Source organism: Canis lupus, chromosome 19, assembly GCF_048164855.1.
Source record: "Canis lupus baileyi chromosome 19, mCanLup2.hap1, whole genome shotgun sequence".
NCBI lineage: Eukaryota > Metazoa > Chordata > Mammalia > Carnivora > Canidae > Canis > Canis lupus.
In genome coordinates, this window is record NC_132856.1 from 56,103,452 (window position 1) to 56,109,451 (window position 6,000).

A 6,000-nucleotide genomic window follows, 5' to 3' on the forward strand; every position below is an offset into this window, starting at 1 on the left:
TTTTTTTTTTTTTTTAGAATTTTTTTTTTGATCATCCCAAACAGAAACTATATCCATGACTTTTGCTTTGTTGCAAAACTGAGTATCTTGGCAATGCTGAGGTCCTCCATTGTTTTACGGGGTCGCACAGGACGCGGCGCAATGGGTGGATCATCCTTCGAGTTCTTTTTTTTTCATTTTAAAGATTGTATATATTTATTCATGAGAGACACACACACACAGAGGCAGAGACAGAAGACAGGGAGAAGCGGGTTCCCAGAGGAGACCCCAATGCAGGACTCGATCCCAGGACCCCAGGATCACGCCCTGAACCCAAGGGAGAGGCTCAACCACTGAGCCACCCAGGCATTCCCATCCTTCAAGTTCTAATCTTCCCTCATTCCTCCCGGGTTTTCTTTCTTTCTTTCTTTTTTTCCTCCCGGGTTTTCTAAGCTTCCTACACTCTGCAGTTTATGCTCGTGATCACTAAGCGGTGGTGGGGCCGAGAGCTTGTTTTCTGGGGTGACATCAAGCATCCTTAGCTGCAGGTAGGGCGGCACCCGCCAATGAGACTGGATGTGGGGGGGCAGGTCCCGGCAGCTCTGTTCGGGGCTACACCGTGAAGGAGGTCGGCAGGGGTGGGGGGCTCAGGGATGGGCCTGGGCAGTGGGCAGGAGACATCCTCTCTTTACCAAGCGTTGCTGGCCAGTGACAAGCGCAAGGTCACGGCTGAGTCTGCAACGCACCTGCCGGTGCCTCGGCCTGAGGCCTCCTGATGTCTGTCTGCTGTTCTCAGCGGGGCTTTTTCCTTTGCCTTAAGAGTGCCTCCGGTTGTCGGAAAGGAAAGGCCAGCAGATCCTCAGCGAGCCTCCCTAGCAAGGGGCCGGGAATAGGATGGCAGGGAGGGGGTGCTGTTCTGAGGGCCCCCGCCGGTCCCCCCTCCAGCCTGCAAGGCTGGAGGAACATCCCCTGGCTCTGAAGCCCTCCCGAGAAGGTGGATAGAAAAGGAGGTTAATGGGATGCCTGGTGAGGTGGAACTCAACAGTTTTTAATCAGGAGAGGCTGGCAGCCACTTTTCGTTGGTCGAGGGGAGGCAGCTAAAGTCTGTGAAGCAGAACTTCTTTCTTTTGGGGACAGCCAGCGGAACGATTCCTCCTACTTTTATTCATATTTAAGTGCGAGCGCGTCGTGGTGTGGCGAGCGGTGGTGATGGTGCCGTAGCAGATCGCATCTGTCAAGCCTGCCCCGAATCCAACCGCCGGAAGCACGGGGTGCTGGTTTTTGCTCACAGGGCTGCAGATGAGCTGGGCGATCCTGCTCGTCTCTTTCGGCCGCAGACCCGCCTCTAAGGTCCACTTGGGGCGGAGAAGGCAGCTCCGCGGGGCTTGGCAGGGCTCTCTTGTTCGGGGGGAGGGGCAGCTGGCCGTTGGCTGGGACAACTGGATTTCCTTCCATGAGCATCTTCTGTGAAGGGCAAGGATGACCTTCTGGCAGACTAGCCTGGGGCTGCTCGCACAGGAGGGTGACCAGAGATACGCAAGGCCTCTTGAACTTGGAAGCAGATTCTGTGCCTGTGGAACCTGGTGACGACTGGGGCCTCCGCTGACACTTGGGTTGCAGGCTTTTGAGAAATCCTGAAGCAGAGAAGCAGCTAAGAGACTGTGAGATGATAGGCAGGTGTTGCTGTAAGCTGCTAGGTCTGTGCGCATTTGTTACGCAGCACTAACTAGCTGACACACCTCTCCCCAGACTCCTGGATGTGCAGAGCTCCTTCCCAGGTCCTCTCTGACGGGTTGAGGTGGCCCTGATGGAGATCTAAGGGCAGGAAAGGGCACTCGGTGGTGTCCTGGTGGGAACCCACTCCTAAGGAAAGAGGGAGGGGGCTGGATTCTAACACAGGGCTCAGTGGGGATGGAAGAGCTACCTCACTCACTTTGCCTGTCTTGCTGTCTAGCTTGGTGATGGGGACCTGAACTCATTTGTGAGCAGAAACCAGGTGAGTGTCACCTTGAAGCCCCGCTGGGGTCTGCGCAAGGATCGGACTTAGGACAAGATCCTTGTCCCTGAAAGGAAGCAGAACTGCACAGAGCGGTTGTTCAACATCGCCGCCTTGGGGCGGCCACAGAAGCAACAGCAGGAATGGCCCATCCACCTCACCACCCCGCCCTCTCTCCGTCAGATGTTTGAGAAAGCATGACTGAGCCGTGGACGCAGAAGGGTCTCGGGGGTCCTGGACAACTTGAGGGAAACGTCAAGAGGCAGCCAGTGGGAACCCGTGAGATTTGTGGGAAGAATGATGGAGGACGGACTGTATCTTGACCATCTTCGCTTTAGCCTGTCCCGCATCCTTTCTTCTTTCGGGACGGCACCTTGGACTTTCCTTGGTGGGGGGGGACCTCCCGTGTCTTGCTTTTGGTTCACGAGGTTCAGGCAGGCTTGGCTTGAGCCTGGGCACCAGGCCAGGAAGCTATGGCCCAGGGAGCAGCCACACTCATATCCTCTTGAGCTCACCTTTGTGTGCAAAGCCATTTATTTATTTATTTGTTTGTTTGTTTGTTTATTTATTTATTTATTTATTTATTTATTTTTGTGCCTCAAGACACTTATTTATTGGGGACACAACTCTGCGACAGGGTTTTTTATTTTTATTTTATTTTTAACTTTTTTTTCAGAAGGCAAAATTTTTCTTCTTTCTTTTTTTCCAGAAAGCAGAATTAATGCAGGACTCAACCTTTACACACGGGACTTGGTGAGTAAATATGCAGCCACCTGGCCCTACAGCTGGGCTAACCCTGAGGTGCATCCTCCTCCGCAGTATCCTAGAGCCCCCTCCCCTCTGCTGCCACCCGCTCATCCGCGCCCCTGTGTTGGCCAATTTCCTTCCCGGGCTCACTTTTCTCTTTTCTCTCCTCCTTGATGCCTCCTGGGATCAACCAATACACTATCTTCCCTGCCCCACCCCCCAGATCCTTGCCTTGGGGTCCCTTTTTGGGGAAGCCCAGTAAAGTTAACGCAGGGCTGGCCCATCAGAGGATGCTGAACCTCTCTGGCTTCAGTGATTGGCTCAGGGTCACCCATCATGACCCAAACTGGCCCCAATCAGAGTGAGCTTCTGAACATTTGCTGGGTTAAGGGGGGGGAGGGGGAAGTTCTGCTATGGGGGAGGGGTGGGGAAGACACTTGTTTTCCTCCGAGTTGCTGGGCTGATGGGTCGGTCCCTAGTCTTCCTAGCACCTATCTGATCACCAAGAGGGAAACACTTCCCTGAGAATGGAGCGAATAGAAAGGAAAATATGGTCTGGCGTGATTCGAGCACCTGGATCAAACCATGCCTGCCGCTCTACAGTTTGTTATAAAAGCCATCTTCTTGCTTAAGAAGAATCTGAATCGATTCTTTTTTTTTTCTTTGTCACTTGCAGACCAAACAGTCCCGGCTATGGAAGATCTGGAGCTGGTACAGCTGTTCTCCTGGGCACCATATGAGTTTGCTGGGGCTGCCATCACAAAGTACTAGGGACCGGGCAACTTCCACACCAGATATTTATTTTCTCACAATTCTGGAGGCTAGAAGTTTGAACCAAAGTCTTGGCAGGATTGTTTTTTCTTTTTTTTTTTTTTTTTCGGAGGCCTCTCTCTTTGCCTTGTAGATGGCTGTCCTCTCCGTGTCCTCGCGTGATCCTCGCTCTGTCTCTGTCCTAATCTCCTCTTCTTCTAAGGACACCAGTCCTATTGAATCAGGGTCCCCCCTAATGACCTCCTTTAACTCAATTAGCTCTTTAAAGACCTATTTCCAAATACAGTCACATTCTGAGGTCCTGGGGGTTAGTTAGGGCTCCCACGTGTGAATTCAGGAGTGGGGGGAACAAGTCAGCCCATCACGGGCAACAGGCGGGTGATCTCTATCATGGAATGAACAGAACCCGTCTCTCTGAACAACTGTCTTGACTGGTCCCAGAGGTGGAAGGTCCAGGGACTGTTGGGGTGATGGGCAGGGGGCGGGGGGCGGGGGGAGTCGCTAAGCCTCAGAGCACCAAATGCTTCTCTTATTCCTCCAGCCCAAGTGCCTCATTGGGTCACAGCCCAGCCCCAGGCACCCCAGAATTTTTCAAGGCTCCTCATTACCTACAGCAGAGCCCTGACTCTCTCCACCTGGTGTTCAGGTCTTTTGGTGGTTTATTCCCCCTCTCCTCTTGATGCCCTAACACCCTTGTGTAGCGTCCAGCCCCCATGCTTTTTGTGCAAGTCCGTCACCCACCAGGTCTTTTGCCTCCCCCTCAGTTCCTCCAAATTCTCCCAGTATTTTAAGCCCCAGGTCAAATGTTACCTCTTCCAGGAAGCCTTCCTGGGCTACCCTTGAAATCTCGTAGGGCCTAATAGAAGATTTATCCACTGCCGATATCTGGAGGGCTTGGCATAGTTAACATAACCCTCCCGTCAGCCCTACAGTGCAGATTCCTTTTTCCCAAACCCATTTTGCAGATGAGGAAATGGAGGTGTAGCAAGATTAATCCCTGACCTGGTATTACAGGAGAGGCTGAGCGGAGGACCTGGCGCGCGAACCCCACGATCTGTGCTCCTATCCCCTACTCTCTGGTTGGTGAGTGTCTCCGTGATGGATGGGCTGACCTTCCTTGCCTGGGTGGCCCTGGCACGATGCCTCTTCCAGGGTGCAGGAAGCTGGGCAGACACGGGGAGAGGGAGGGATGAAGGGCGCCAGGGCGGAGGAAGGAGGGTGGCGGGCAGCAAGAGGCTAGGGCGAGATTGATCATCTGCAGAGCTCTGGGTCCGTGTGGCCACGTGGCCGGTGGCTTTTGTGGAGATACGTCGTGTTGCAGACTCAGCACTTGGCTGGCTTCCTGTCACTGCCGCTGCCCCAGCCTCTGCCAGGAAAAGGGCCTAGTGGGGCCTGGTGCTGCGGGGTAACCCAGGCCGGGTCCTCTGGAGCCTCTGTCGGGCAGCGTGGCTTTCTCCTCCGTGGCGGGGAGGGCGGTGATCTGTGGCCCGATGGACTTGGGTTCAAGTTCTGGCTCTGCCGCCTCCTGGGTGCCTTTGGAGTGCCCTTTGACCTCCCTGTGCTCCTCCATGCTCTACTTTGTCACACCTTTCTCGGGGCCGGGGGGGCTGTGTCAGCTCATGCGGGCGTCCTGGAGGCCGGTGCCGACGTCATAAGTGGCCAGCGAGTGAGACCCAGAGTAATAGTAATGATGGTGGCAAGGGGGGCACAGGCTTTGCCATCACGCTTGCATGGGTTCGCCTTCCAGCTTTGGGAATTCCAGACTGCGGGCAAGTTATTCTGTGTCTGTGGGCCTCAATGTTCTGATCTGGGCAATGGGTACAGTGGGGGTGTTTCCCTTTTCGGAGGCCTGAGAAGGTGAAGGCCGTGATGCCCGGAATGCGTCCGATGACATGGCCAGCAGCAGTGGCGCAGATGGCGTGAGGGTAACTAGCCTGTTGACTTTCAGAGAGAGAGTGTCCCTGTGGGCTCAGTGTAACCCATGGGGTCCTGAGACTCGGAAAGGGGGGGGCCGGAGAGGAAGAGGCGGGGAGACGGCAGTGGGAGGGCTCCGCCTGCCTTCCCTGCCTGTGAAGATGGAGGGAGGGGCCAGGGCCCAAGGAACCTGGGCGCCCCTGGAAGCTGGACGGGTGTCCCCTGGGGCCTCCAGAAGGACCAGCCCTGTGGACCCTTTGGCTTCAGGGCCACCCCGAGCCGTGTCTCGCTTCCAACCTCCAGAAGCGTAGGGTAGTAAATTTTACTGCTGTTCTTTTATTAAGAGCATCATACGTTGTGGTAGTTTGTTACAGGAGCTGCAGGAAAGGAATCCGGGCATTGAGGGCCCGGCGGTGTCCTCTGTGCTCTGCCCCCTTCCGTCCCCCCTGTCCTTCCTCACCTGCCCCCGGCTGCCCTATGGAGCAGGTGGAGGGCCGGCGCTCTGTCAAAGACTACATTTCCCAGGCTCCTTTGCATCTAGCTGTCCAGGTGTGGCTGTGTGATGGGGTGGGGTGGAGGCGGGGTGGGGGTTC